General features: G+C 35.5%; 1 pseudogene; it reads right to left on the reverse strand.

Annotated features, from left to right (window-relative positions):
- Positions 1 to 1,172: 1,172 nt before the first annotated feature.
- LOC133863270 (proline-rich receptor-like protein kinase PERK15) lies at positions 1,173 to 8,138 on the reverse strand (annotated as a pseudogene).
- Between the last annotated feature and the right edge of the window lie 6,960 nt (positions 8,139 to 15,098).

Genomic DNA, 15,098 nt, shown 5'->3' on the forward strand with positions numbered 1-15,098 from the left:
ACATTTTCTGTGAGTGGGATGGTCTAATTGAACACGCGGCCACATATATAGGATTCAAGTAAACGAACGTTAGGCTTCGAAAGAAATATTAAACTCAAAATTGTGTAGAAGCAGTACTCGATCCAGATAAGGTAATGGTTAGGCAGGTGATGAGGCTCCTCTCCTCAGTCCTCACCAAGCAATTAATTCCTTGGGCTGATCGACGTGTCTTAAACAATTATTGGCTTGAAAATAGGTGGTTTTGCATTTGTTATATTATTCTTTACCTACACCATGCAGTTACTATGTGATCTGTCCTGCTAGTAGCTAAGATGAGACAGAGACAAATCAATAGCTCGACTCGCAGTAAACCTCCCGGGAGCAATTGATACTGTGCCCTGTTTGAGTGAGAAAGTTGGTGCCCGTAGCTGATGAAGGCGCCCTGCCTATCCTAGCTTTAGTGACATGATTAGGTTCTCAACTTCTTGCATTTAAAGTGATTTATGGTCGTGCGCTCCCTGTTAAAGCTGACCCACCAGTGTCCGTATTCAGCCGAACTCAGTCCTCTCACGCGCATTCTTTTGTTCAAGCGACACTAGTCAGATGAATATCGAGGACATGGGTTTTTTGGACTTACCGATCTAAACAGGGTAGCACAATGGGGACATGATGTGCCTTGTTTACTACTTTTGTAACTTACTGATGTTAATGGGATTGATCAGATCATTGCTTTTGTTCTTTTGTATAATGTGCAATATTACTTGTTGCCTTTTTTTCTTTTTGGCAATTACTAGCTAGTTTATGACGATTTAAAGATGAGTTCTCATGATTTTCATATGTTATAGCGTAACGAATATTGTCTATTAGTGAGTGACAGGTTTTAAAAATTTGTTTATACTGGAATTTAGTATAATCATTTTTTTAAAATAATAATAATAATAATAATAATAATAATAAACATAATTTCTTGGCGTTTGGGCTAACGCCAGGAAAGTTTTATCACGCTTCCTGGTGTTAGATTATGTGCCAAGAAGGCGTGTAAAACTTTCCTGGCACAAAACATATATATATGTGCAAGGTAAAGATTTCATGGCGTGTAATTTATGTGCCAGGTTTCCGATAATATAATTGAAATACATTGAATTATATATATATATTCAAATTTGAAATACAAACAGATCGATGGTATGTAATTAATAGCTACTTTGTTGGCCTGCATTACTTGAGACAGATAGGAGAAGAGAAGACTCGTAGTGCTCACTACTGCCTGGCTCTCGGCTTTTTAGTGCCATCTCATACTTGCTACTTTCATAATCCGCGCTCTCAAAGGAACCCAATGCTCTGCTGTGCCCAGGTTTCATTCCCACATTTAGCTCATCTACAGCAAGATTTCCATCCAAAGCTCGAACTATCTACTTTTATCAACAGTGTTAATAAACAATAATTTGGCTTTTGAATTCTCAAATTCCATAAATGTGTTGCTTATTTTGTACAAACAAAAAGTCACTAACCATCCTGAAATATTTTGTATATATATTTTAAAAAACAATATTGGATAAAATATGTAGTAATATACAAGAGGGGTTTTCGTAACGACTTATGAAAAACCGCTAGTTATATCGGCGCTATCACTCTAAAAGCACTAATCAATTTAGAGTTTTCTAAAATTACGTATATTTTCAATATGGGATAGAAGTGTCACAGTTTTACAATTCACAGGGCCAAGGAGTTTCTTCATATGTAATTTTGGATTTGATTGATTAGGCAAAGGAAGCAATTATTTCAAAATTAGACCTTTGTAGACTTTACCTGGCTCACTGTTGGCCGATTCGGAGCTGAATAACTCACGCAAGCAGCAGCACAAGCAACCATTCGTGCCATTTCATTAGAGTTGTAATGATTCTCCAACCTCGGATCAACAAGAGCATCAAACTTTCCATTTTCTAAAGCTTGCGCAAGGAAAGGCCTTGCCTAAAAGACAGGAAAATGCACTTGGAATTATCCTTGTGTCTGCAGGTGCATGCTGGAGGGCATAGTGAAAATATGTATGCCAAAGGATATAAACAATTTCATACATTAAAAAATTAAAAATAATATTCAGGCATACACACCCACTTAACCAGGCTATTATCAGCGACGGGTTGAGTTCTATCAAGAGGTTGGCGTCCAGTAATCAACTCCAAAAGTACAACCGCAAAGGAGAAGACATCTGACTTGTCAGTGAGCTTTCCGGTCGTAGCATACTCCGGAGCCAAGTAACTGCATTTAGTGAATATGAGAGATTCTTTCAAGATATATATATATTCAGAAGCAATTAATTTAAAAAGTAACCATTTAGACTGGCTTTGTCTAAACTACACATAGAAATTAATGGATCTTACCCAAAAGTTCCCATTACCCGAGTGGTGACATGAGTATCAGTATCTAATGAAAACTTGGCAAGCCCGAAATCTGCAACCTGAATAAAAGTAAGCATTTAGCTGTTGGACTGAATTTTTCATCTGTGATGTTTTCCTTCTTGAGTCGCCCTTGTAGACACCGACATACATATGGATATTTGGAACTTAACCAAGAATCATGTTAAAAAAACTAATAAATTAACCCTACCTTGGCATCAAAGTTATATTCAAGAATGATATTAGCTGCCTTGATGTCACGGTGAATAATCTTGGGCTGACCTGAAGATAAATTTAGCTCATGAAAAGGAGAGTAAACCTAAAACCAGAAAAAGTTATTAAGGTTAATTTGCAATGTAAAGATTCTACACAAATGAAACTCACAGTCCTCATGTAGATATGCCAATCCTCTTGCAGAGCCTAAAGCTATTTTCATTCTCATTGGCCAGTTCATAGTCGGCCTCTCCCTTCCTGCAATGCCATTTTTCTATACAATAAAACGGTGTATAGTAATTTGTATTAAAGTACTAATTAAATGATTAAATTTACTCATTCTTATCAATTTAAACTTTTAGGATAAGTGGTTATTTTGACATGGTATCAGAGGAAAAGTTTTGAATTCAAACCGAGTTAGGCCTCACCTATTAAAAGCGAGTTTAAGCTCACACGTGGGGGATATTAAAGTATTGATTAAATGACTAAATTTACTCATTTATATCAACTTAAGCTTTTAAGATAAATGGTGATTTATCAGTTTGTGAAGTACAAATAAGGTTACTCCCAAATCAAATTGTAGATCCAACTAACCATGCATCAAAACTCTCATGGTGGTAGATCACAAGAGGATATGACATGTGAAGTTCAATAACCAATTTGGCTATATTTACTTTTGTCTTTTATAATTGAATATGTCTACTACTACTAAATCCTTACCATGTAGATGAAAATGCAAGGTGTTGTTGGGGACAAACTCATAAACAAGCATTCTCTATGCCCCGGAAATACAGTATCCAACCAGGGAAACAAGGTGCCTGTGATGGACACGACTAATGACCTCAACTTCTGCCCTGAATTCACGCTCCCCCTGTGCACTGCCAGATTTCAGTTGCTTAATTGCAACCACTTTCCCATTAGGCAGGACTCCTTTATGAACATAACCAAAACCACCTTCACCAATGAAATTGGCACCGGAGAAACCATTTGTTGCCATGGATAATTCTTCAAATGAAAATGCACTTAGTGAAAGACCCAAGGCAGAAATGCTTGTAACGGTTGATTTCTCAGACCCCAAAATGCCACTCGCCCAAGAATGTTGAGGAGGAGTGTTGACTTGTATTGCGATTGGATTTGACATGGCGACTCCATCATCTCTTAGTGGTGGAGCATTTTGTTGCCAATCATCTGGAAAAACCAAGATCATGAAACTCCAATCAAATTTGTATTAGCCAACAACAATAATCCTGTTCTACTCAGAATACGTACGTAAGTTCCATAATTAATTAAGCTCTAATTAACCAAAAACAAAGACCTTTACCCTATTACCAAATGGGCATTTTCATGATAATATGGTAGGATAAAAATATAGTATCTAGTCATCATAAATTGAACATAAAATAAGCTAAAGCCTTTACCATCGTAAATAAAAATAAATAAATAAAAAAAGTAGGCAAAACAACAACAAAGAAATATAAAATTAACTAAAGAAATAAAATAAGAACCTCACTTTTAGGTACTTGTGGAGGACCATCGGAGTCAACATTATCAGGTCGGTTCCTCCGATTCCTCCTCCTATAGAAAATGATGAAAATGCACATGCCCACAAGCACAATTAACCCTCCGATCCCTATCACCACTAGCGCCCCCATTGCCAAGCCCCCATTTAGCGGCGCCGGCGCCAGCGTCGGAGGGAGTGCCGGAGCCAGAGCCGGCGCCGGCGGTGGCGCCATCGAAGGCGGTGACGTAGGAGGCGGAGGAGGCGATTCCTCCGGCGTCGGAGGAGGAGGAGGCGAATCCTCCGGCGTCGGAGGAGGAGGAGGCGATTCCTCCGGCGTCGGAGGCGGAGGCGATTCCTCCGGCGTCGGAGGAGGAGGCGGCGATTCCTCCGGCGTCGGAGGCGGAGGCGGCAATTCCTCCGGCGTCGGAGGAGGAGGCGATTCCTCCGGCGTCGGAGGAGGAGGCGGCGATTCCTCCGGCGTCGGAGGAGGAGGCGGCGATTCCTCCGGCGTCGGAGGAGGCGGAGGCGATTCCTCCGGCGTCGGAGACGACATTGCGGGTAAGATATCCGGCGATGTTCAGGGTTTCGATTTGGCTGAGGTTCTTGTACGTGCACACGTTTGTTTTGCTGTCCGTGTGTGTGTGAAAAGTTGATGAGTGAAAGAAAAGATATTAATTTATAATTGGGGTGTCACATGGCTTGCTGAAGAAGAGGATCGAAGACGACAAAGACGAAGACGAAAAAGAAGAAGAAGAATGTGGTGGGCGGGGCTTTGATTAGAGAATCACGTGTATTTGCTGTCGTCATCCAATATTTCTGCGCTTTGTGTTGACGATGGACGTTACTGTGACTACGAATTCCGTGCATGCACCAGATGGATCGATCAGTGTTGAAATAGAGATGATGGAGATGGTCCACCATTGCACAAATGGTCTAAATTCAGGACTGGATCAACTAGTAATGATTTTTTTTCCAAGATTCTCACCACGAAGTCGACGCACACATGCATAATTTGAAACTTCTGGGTGGCCTTTGATGTTGCCAATCTTATACCATGCCAAAACTCCCAACATCAACCGAGTTGGTTTTCTTGTATCACTGTGGCATATATGGAAGGACTTGAAGCAGATCGAGCTACACCACACATTGCATCTTCCCAACACAAAGATTTTTCAGCTGTCAAGTGTTTGAAACGACCTTTATTAATGGGAATATATATTTTGGAATTTCCCATTACATAGTTTTTGAAAATAATATTCTGAAATACGATACTTATGTTTCTTCTGTTTTCAACAGATTTAAATAAAACACCACAAAAACTTGTAGCTCAGATTATTGTTTTAGTCGGAGAAACGTATGACTTTCTAGAAGTTTTTTTTTTTTTTTTTTTAAAAAAAAAAGAAAAAAAAAAAGAGAGAATGAAATAAGTAATAAAGTTATACAAGATAAAGATAATATGATTTTGGGTGAATGACGCCCAATATACCCTACCCACCCCTAAAAACTAACTTGCGAGATTTTCAGCTCGATCTGGTGCTCTCTCCAGAACCAAAGGACTTTCCAAATGGAGAAACTGTTCTAGTGTTCCAACAATGTCTGGGGCTTTGTTTGGTAACCACCCTCCCTCTTTCTCTTATTTATTTATTTTTTTAAAAAAAAGTCAACTTCAAAACATTCGAATTTTTTTTTACTTTTTATATCACATTAATTAATTTTTATTACTATTCAAATAAAAAATCTACTACAAAACATTTTCATTTTTCATACAAATTCTTTCTACTTTATATTACATCAATCACTTCTTATTACTATTCAAAAACAAAATTCACATAAACAACCTTTACCAAACACACTCGAAAACTCCAAAGAGACCTCTAGTTCAAGACTCTTATTTCGATTCAGAGCTCGAGTCACTTCCAAGAGATATGCAAGTATTTGCTTGTTTATATGTAATTATTGAAATCTCTTGGATATGTTTCCTTTCCTTTATTTTTAGAAACTTCTAGTAATTTTGAGATTATGGGTACATGTAACGCCCCGCCTTTTTCTAAAAGGCGTAAGTGAAATTTTTTAACTTTCACGTGACATTACTATAACATCATCAGAGTTAAGATTTGGCAGCGAAATATAATATATCCAACAGACTTGGAATGAATAACACGACAAAGCTTCTAACTGATATACTTCTAGATATCCATAAAGAAGATATTTAAAACAAATACATGAAAACAGGTGTCAATAGTGACACAAGAGAATACATGAAAATTATTAGCAATCTTGTCAACATAAAATGTTATAAACACAGAAAACTATAAACAAAATACAATCTATACGTCCTTAGCTTTAAGACCTTTTGAGCTCTAATCTTTGTCTATAAACTTGCACCAATATATATATATATATATATATATATATATATATAAACAAAAACACAAAACACTAAAGTGAGTCTACTATTTCCCATAATAATATGAATGCTGATTTATTTAATAAATGCAACACAATGCAGATATGGCTTTATAGTCACATGTATATGCAATATATGATCCATGGTAGCTAATCACAGTCATAGATTGAATATATACCTAACCATAAAACAGTAATATGACAGTTTTATATACAAGGTTTAATTATTATCTTTAGCACTCCTCTCGTGATGGAACCAACGGTCCGGATTAGCGTGTTGTGGGAGCCAACGGTCCCAGCTGGCAATACCATCACCCCCCGCTGTATTAGCCAACTCTCACTTAAAACTTATTTGTTTGTTACTGGAATCCAAAGGTCCCAGCAGACTATGAGCCAAAGGTCATAACCCGTTTATTTATTAAGTGTTACGGAAGCCAAAGGTTCCACTGGCAGCCATCAACCCCCCCGCTGCATACCAGCTTTGTTATTAACCAATTTAATTACAAATAGAGAATATGTAAAATCACATGCGTAAACAAATAAATAAGGCAGTAAACACAATATTATGGAAAAGTCCACCAGCTTCGTCCTCAGTAAGTATAGAGATACTTACCGTCAATTAGTTCAATTCTCATACTAGCTCATTCTCTGCAATAAATATATATATATATATATATATATATATATATATATATATGTACACAAAGTGTTAACATCATCACTCATTTACATTGATCCATTTATTTTTATAAATCCTATTGTATACTCATAGATACAATAATTCATATATATTTACCTTCCATAAATCATTTAAAACTCATATTATTTTAACACTCAAAATCCTTTTTCTTTAACTATCATAATAATAATTCCTTGTAATAAAATACCCTACCAAAATAACTACCAAAGCCAGTCGGCCAAATATAAAGAATTCAACCAAAACTTATTACTAACACTCAATCTTAATTTATAATTTCAGAAACTTAGCAATAATAACCGAAACCATAGACATAGCTGAAAATACAGGGAATCATCACCTCTTTGAATACGGATGACATATACATCTACCCATAATTAGTCCAAAACAAGGAATACTCAAACAGGGGAAATACCTAGCTCAACCACAACACACACACAACCAAACACATCTAATCGGTCAAAATACTCAAACAATCCCAAAGCATCACCCAAAATCAGCCCAACTAGAAAATACCCAATATCATGGCAACAAATACATCCCAACCGGATTCTCAAAACAGGGAAGATCATCATTGACCAAAAACCATTCAATTGGCTAAAGATCAGTAAAACAGAGCATCAAAATTTGATCAAAAGTCTATCAATAATCACCCATAGTGAATCAAATACAAATCCATCCAAAATATCAACAATAAATCACAAGAAATCATCAGAAATTTCTGTTTAAAGCTATAGAAATTCACCGGAAAACATCTTTGGGCTTCACCGGAAAATCACCACTGGAAGTCGTCGGATTTCCGGCGGTTACCGCCGGAAATCGCCCCTGGCTCAACCGGCCAATGATCCACCGGAAGTCGCGCCTCTGCTCGCCGGAAATCCATCGGAGGATCGGACTTTTCCGGGTTTTTCTGGGTTTCGGATCCTCCTGGGTCCGACGGGTTCATTGGCTCCACCGGAAGCTCGGCCACCGGTCGGGTCTCCTCCGGGCTTCTCCCGGATTCACTCTCAGCTCCGGTCTCTCTCCCTCAGCATCTCTTCTCTCTCTCCCTAATTCTCTCTCTCTCTCTCTCGGTCTCTCAGTGGTTCTCCCTCTCTCACGATCTCTCCCTCTCTGTTCTCACTCGGATTCAGTCGAGAAGAAGAAGAAAAGAATAATGAAGAAGAAAGGAAAGAAATATATAAAAGGAAGAAGGAATAGCTCAGTGATATACTGAGAGGTGCGAGTTTTTCCTTAAGAGAAGGCAATTAGTTATATAGGCATAAGAAGGCGTGGGCAGCAAGTTGTGAATTATGAACTGTATGGGTTCGTCACCGAAGATGAAGCAATTGTTCAGGGGAGATGCACTGTCCAGGAGAAATGATTGCATCAAATCTCCTCAAAGATATCGGTACAGATGGAGTCAATCTGCATATGAGTAATGCTACACATCATCCCCTTGTCTTCTTTTTGTCCTCCCAAAATTGATGTGGCTCTTAAAATCACCATTGAATTTTTGATATATTACTTTTGGATTTTGATCCAATGGTGATTTTAAGAGCCACATCAATTTTGAGAGGACAAAAGGAGGAAAAGGGGATGATGTGTAGCATTACTCATCTGCATATATTTTTACATTGGATCCTTATCATTCTAATTTCTCACTATGATATAATTTTAAATCTGTTTTGAGTCCAGTTCGTTTCATAATTAATGTTAATTTTTGAATAACATTATTACACTGATAATATTATTACATGGAATAATATTAGCTCAAAATAATATTGTGTACAATAAATATTACACAATAATATTATATATAAATAATATTATTCCAACAAATATTCTCATATAATAATATTAAGAATATTATTATTCCAACTAATTTTACCAGATATTTAGGTTTGTCAATTAAAAACAGGTGGCGCATAATTAGGCAATTATCAAAATAATGTTGATCAAACAATTAAAAGTGTGAATTAATCACCATAGATCTTAAATTCTATTTAAGACGCCATGTCTTAAAATCTGGGGTGTTATAGTACCTAAGAAGTTCGGCATCACAGCCATTAAGGATTCTGCAGGGGATTTGTAACGACTTGCCTTTTACAAAAATACGTAAGTGAAAATTTCGATTTTCACGTGACATTATGACGCCATCATAGTTGAATAATTGGCAGCGGAATATATTTTTTTTTCTTTAAAACTTAAGAATATAACACTTCAAAGATATCTGAATTACTTCATTATATTAAAATATGAACCATATGTTTCAATATAATAAATACATTTAAAGCAATAACATATGTGCCACATGCGGCACTTAATAATATTTATCCATGGTTTTATCCTAATACAAACCAACATATTAAATAACACATATTAATAATAATATTCTAGTAGTCCTAATCTTCCTTCCTACCTACATAAACTCGCATGCGATTATGGTTAATACCACAATCTCATACTGTCGGAACAGTAAGTCAATAGCATCCCATAATATAACGACAGATTGATACATTTAACAATACACAATACTATAACATGATGTAATGACAGAATCATATGCACAGTCTTATTAACACTTCTATATGCATTGTCTCATTACTTAGCATAAATGAATAGATAGATGCTTTGAAATTTAAACACATGATATGGTCTTATCATAGATGGATGAATCGATGTCGTGAGACTTCAACACATGATACTGTCTTATCATCGCCGTAGGTCTTTTACCATCTCTGGTCTTACCATAGATAGATATTTAAGTTCTGATTGGTGCCTTGGGACATTAACCCCCAGTCTTTGCATCGGGACATTAACCCTCAGTCTTTGCTTCGGGACGTTAACCTTCGGTCTACATGATTGATTAGTGTCTTGAGACTTTAACCCTCAGTCGTTGCCTTGGGACATTATCTCGCAATTGTTTTTCTTACTTATTGCCTCAGGACTTAAACCCTAGTCTTATTAAGAGGTTTATATCTCATGACAATATAAGAGCATTCACATGAGGTTCCCTATAAGGGTCCTGTTCCCTAAATTTTAGGAAAAAAATTCAATAAAGTCACAAAAAACTACCCACAACAGTTTATGTATATTTTTCTGTTCACCAGGAATGCTACAGTGTTTCCCAATGCATAGGAAAATATTGTAGCATTCCCATTCATTTGTTTATTCACAAAATATATTATCTCTCTCCTACTTTATCTTTTATTTCCTACTTTTAATTCAAGTAAAATTAAAAATAATAATAATATTCTAATGATATAGTGAAAAATGAAGGGAAGCTGTGACGACCCGTTTTTTTATTTTATTTTATTTTTTATATATATATATACAAAACATTTGCATAAACATTAATCTCTTAAAATATAAACAGATCTTCATAGTGGCACGATGATATGTCGCAAAGCCAACATATGGTACATACCCCATAATATGTACCTGGTAAATCAGAGTATAACATCTATCTACTATGCAGCAGAAAACATAAACCTAATAGCGGAAATCACATCTTAAACATCTATCATAAATTAATCATAATCAAGAGACAATATTACATCTATCTATTTAAGTCTTTCTTCAAATTAAATACATAGCATAAATGACTTCATACAATAACAAGTGACACATGCGTCACAAGCTATAAACAAAACCTATAAAAACAGAGGATGCCCATGGTCCCGCAATTACAACCGTCGCGGCAAGCTTGGTCAAAATTTCTCAAGTGCACATCTACAATACCATCAACTACGATCGGAGTATCTGCAGCCAAATGAACATCATATATACGGTTGTGGGGGTTTGCCACATCCGTATAGGTGGAATTATGAGCCCACCATCTTAGCATAAATAAATACATTAAGACCTCAGGAGGTATACTATTCACTGAGTTTTTCCAAATAACCAACTTTTTTTTTTCTAGTCATGCGTACACTATAACAGCCACCAATTTTATAAGTTTTTGTTTGAAAACCCCCATAACCGATATAGCAAACACCGACTAATAGAAAACATTTAAAGCATACTACGCAGCTGAGCTTATACGTAGAAGTTCCATTGTTGGAAACAACTACATACATCCCCACCTACTATAATACTTTTAATGCAGTGAGACTTAAAAAACAATAGCATTTAAATCATGCAACTATCCGATAGAAATATACATAAGCTCTTTTCCATTGAGACTCTTATGCATACTAATACGTCTAGCAAAATTACTCATAACATAAAAACATCACTCATAAAAACAATGGTATACATGCTCATGCTCATTGTTTTAAGCCTTGGGAATCGAACCCAAGTATAGTGCTTCAAGAGAATCTAACCCAAGTAAGCACTAGTACCTCAAGGGAATCTAACCCAAGTAGGCACTTCATGAAAATCTAACCTATGTATAATTTTCCGTGGGCTGTGAGCCTCACTTCGATGCACGTTTAACGTTCATATGCTTATGTCTCATGCCTTAAAAACAATATACATTTCATTTCATGAATCATGCCTTAAACACATGCTTTCTTTATAAAACATAAATAGTCCAACATAACATTTCCTAGACAATTTGCATACTTAAATCTCCAACTTAGACTCAATCTAAGATCACATATCATATTCATACTTCAAAACATCATCATAATTTCAATATACTCAAAAGTACTCAAATCATCCAAAACGGTTCATAATGAACATACAGTTGGTTCAAGTTTGTAAAACAATATATATTTTGCAATTCATCATATATGAAAATAATACTTCTCATTGAGTAGAATACTCACTTTGGCTGCATTGGACTCCAACTCGAACTCTACATTGGAGAACCCATTGGAGTCTCCAATCTGGACACTATCTTGCAAACATTAGTATCGTTAGGCTACACTATTGAACTCTACACTCTATGACACATAGACTACCCGCGTGCTCATACGTCGCATTTCCCGTGTCTAAGTCTAGTTAAGTATCCTAAACTATTATTAGGTTATCATTTAGGTTTAGGTTCACATTTTATTTCGCTTATCTTTAAAACATGTTTACTATTTTACTTGCCTACTTATTATCATTAGGTCACATTATCATTGTTAATCCCTTTTTTATAGTTTCTTGTTTATTTACCAAGTTAGCATTATATATATATATTTAAGTCACATACAAGTACATGCATATGTATACATATATACATATACACATACAATACTTAAACCTAGTCCATTAATACACTAAAATACTTGGTGTACATAGATAGGTAAATTGGATACCAAGTTATCTTATTATCATTATTAGACGTTAAGCTTATGGTTTGTTTATCCACATAGCCTAATTCAGTAATACACTTAAGTACTTTTAATATACATGAATAAGTACAATAGTTATGTAATTACTATCCATATAAATAGTTTAGATTATAAAACTTTAATCTTGTTTAACATATTAATTATTAGATTAGGTTAAAATCACGTATTGCAATATATTTATTTATTAAAGCTTGAGACATATACATAAACATCAAAGCTAAGGATTATACTTTGGGCTTAATTTGCTATTAGTCTATCACTCTTATGGACCCTGTTATGTCTATTCCAATATCCAAACTATTACCTATGTTTGTTCGATATCATTCTTGCATTTATTTTATATTTAGTTATTCACTTATTATATATCTTAATTATATTAGACTAAAGTCCTACGGTCTATTTACTTATTTACCATTATTACCCATTATCTTGATCTTAATTCAACCCTTGTGCATATACGAATTCATATCACTCCATCTATACAAAAGGGATCTAAACCCATTAACTTCAACATCAAACTAGCCAATAGACTCCCTTTAAATGATCATGAATATATAGTAAAAGAACCGGAAAATTCAATTCTAAAACCACATTCTTCTCACTTAAGCATCTCTAACTAGCCAACCTAACCGAGGAAACATCATTTACAACGACAATTCCATACACGGCCAGCCAAGGGATAACAATTCTACGCCCATCTACAACCAATTAACAAACTACATTCCGACCTCTAAATAAACTCTCAAATTTCTAGATACCAATAAATCTATTATGAAGTCAATCTTCCAATAAAACAACTCAAGAGTCAATAACTCTTAGAAGGCAATCTAGCCATTTAAATCTATATTCATAGAGAAGTTAATATCAACATATTACAAATCCAACACTTTAACGACATCCAACAATCTAGTACCAACATCCTAAATCACTTCAAATCAACCCATCAAAAATAGTCCAAATCAGCCCATCAACAACTCTATAGAAATCAAAATGAACCATAAATATAAACACTTAACTCAATTGGTTCCGAACTCCAAAGAACTAATCTAAAATTCCAACCACAAATAAAAAGCATCTACTAGATTTCATCCCTAAAGCTAAACCCAATCCAACCATCATTCAACAATCCATAATAAAACATTAACACACTAACACAACCAAAAATCATAAATATCATATGGTCGTTCACCTAAAATCAAACTTTTAATATATCCACAACAAAATACGAATCCAGAATTTCTAACCACTAAAATACACCCAAGCCATCAACCACCGAAAGTTTCATAACAAAGCACCGATTTGTGCTCGATAAAATTAACATGAAATCCAAACTTCCAATTTCAGATTCAGCCCTAGAACTTCAAATCCAACAACCATGAATCATCCAACACATACCTATAAAATTCACCCTTAATTGGTAGCTACAAAAATTCTAGAAGAAACACTCATTTGGTCATGCCTAGATCGAGAAATCCTCCAAAATTATTCACACAAGGAGACCTATTCGGTTTCCCCATGGAAACCTAACCAAAAGCTCATGAATCAAAATCCTAAACAAATCAATTTCTATTTTCATTTAGTATAACCTTAAAATTATAAACACAAACAATAACCCATAAAAATCGTAAGGCTTCAATCTATAAATCCAACCCTAAAGAATAACCATGTTGAACGAGTAATATATGTATGTTGACGTTGATGGCGATGCATGCTTTCTCTCTGAGATAAGATTTTATGGCCACGGTTCCTTAATTGTCAACCTTTTCAAGCACCCTTTTTTCTTCATTGCCCACAGAGAGAATGATTTGATTCGTTAACTTCTTTTCTATATTGGATTGCTCCATTGAAATTGATGATATTAAAAAAAAATATGGCTGAAGCCATGAGAATGGCCAACACAAAGAATGTCTTCAGGGACTTCATATCTTGTGGGTACGTGTGTTTCCGTATAACGTAAGAACTGGGAATGAATTAGATGAAGAAAATGGAGAGAATTTGAATGCTGTTGATGGAAAGAATGGAGGGAAGTAGAGGTATTTATAGAGAAATGGAGGCTGAAGGAGGTAAACGTGTTTGGTTGAAAAAGAATAAAATGCATATATTCTATTCTAATGCCCTTTTCTGTGAGTGGGATGGTCTAATTCAACGCGCGGCCACATATATAGGATTCAAGTAAACGAACGTTAGGCTTCGAAAGAAATATTAAACTCAAAATTAGGTGGCAAATTGTGTAGAAGCAGTGCTCGATCTAGATAAGGTAATGGTTAGGCAGGTGATGAGGCTCCTCTCCTTAGTCCTGACCAAGCAATTCCTTGGGCCGATCGATGTGTCTTAAATAATTATTGGCTTGAAAATAGGTGGTTTTGCATTTGTTATATTTTTTTTTTTTTTTGATGAATAAGTGAATTTTACTAACCAAAAAACAGAGTACAAACAAAAGGTCTAAACCGACCAAACAAACAAGCAACAAACAGAGAACAAAACTCTATTAACAGCTGGCCTCAAACCAAAAACAAATGTCACACTAGTAAGCTCCCATCTATATTCCACATCTGACAGATCGCCACATTCTCCATGCTCTTTATGAATTTTCCTTTCCCTGAAATTTTATTCCGAACCTCCCAGAAAATCAATCTTAA

Source organism: Alnus glutinosa, chromosome 3 (assembly GCF_958979055.1).
Source record: "Alnus glutinosa chromosome 3, dhAlnGlut1.1, whole genome shotgun sequence".
In the NCBI taxonomy this organism is placed as follows: Eukaryota; Viridiplantae; Streptophyta; class Magnoliopsida; order Fagales; family Betulaceae; genus Alnus; species Alnus glutinosa.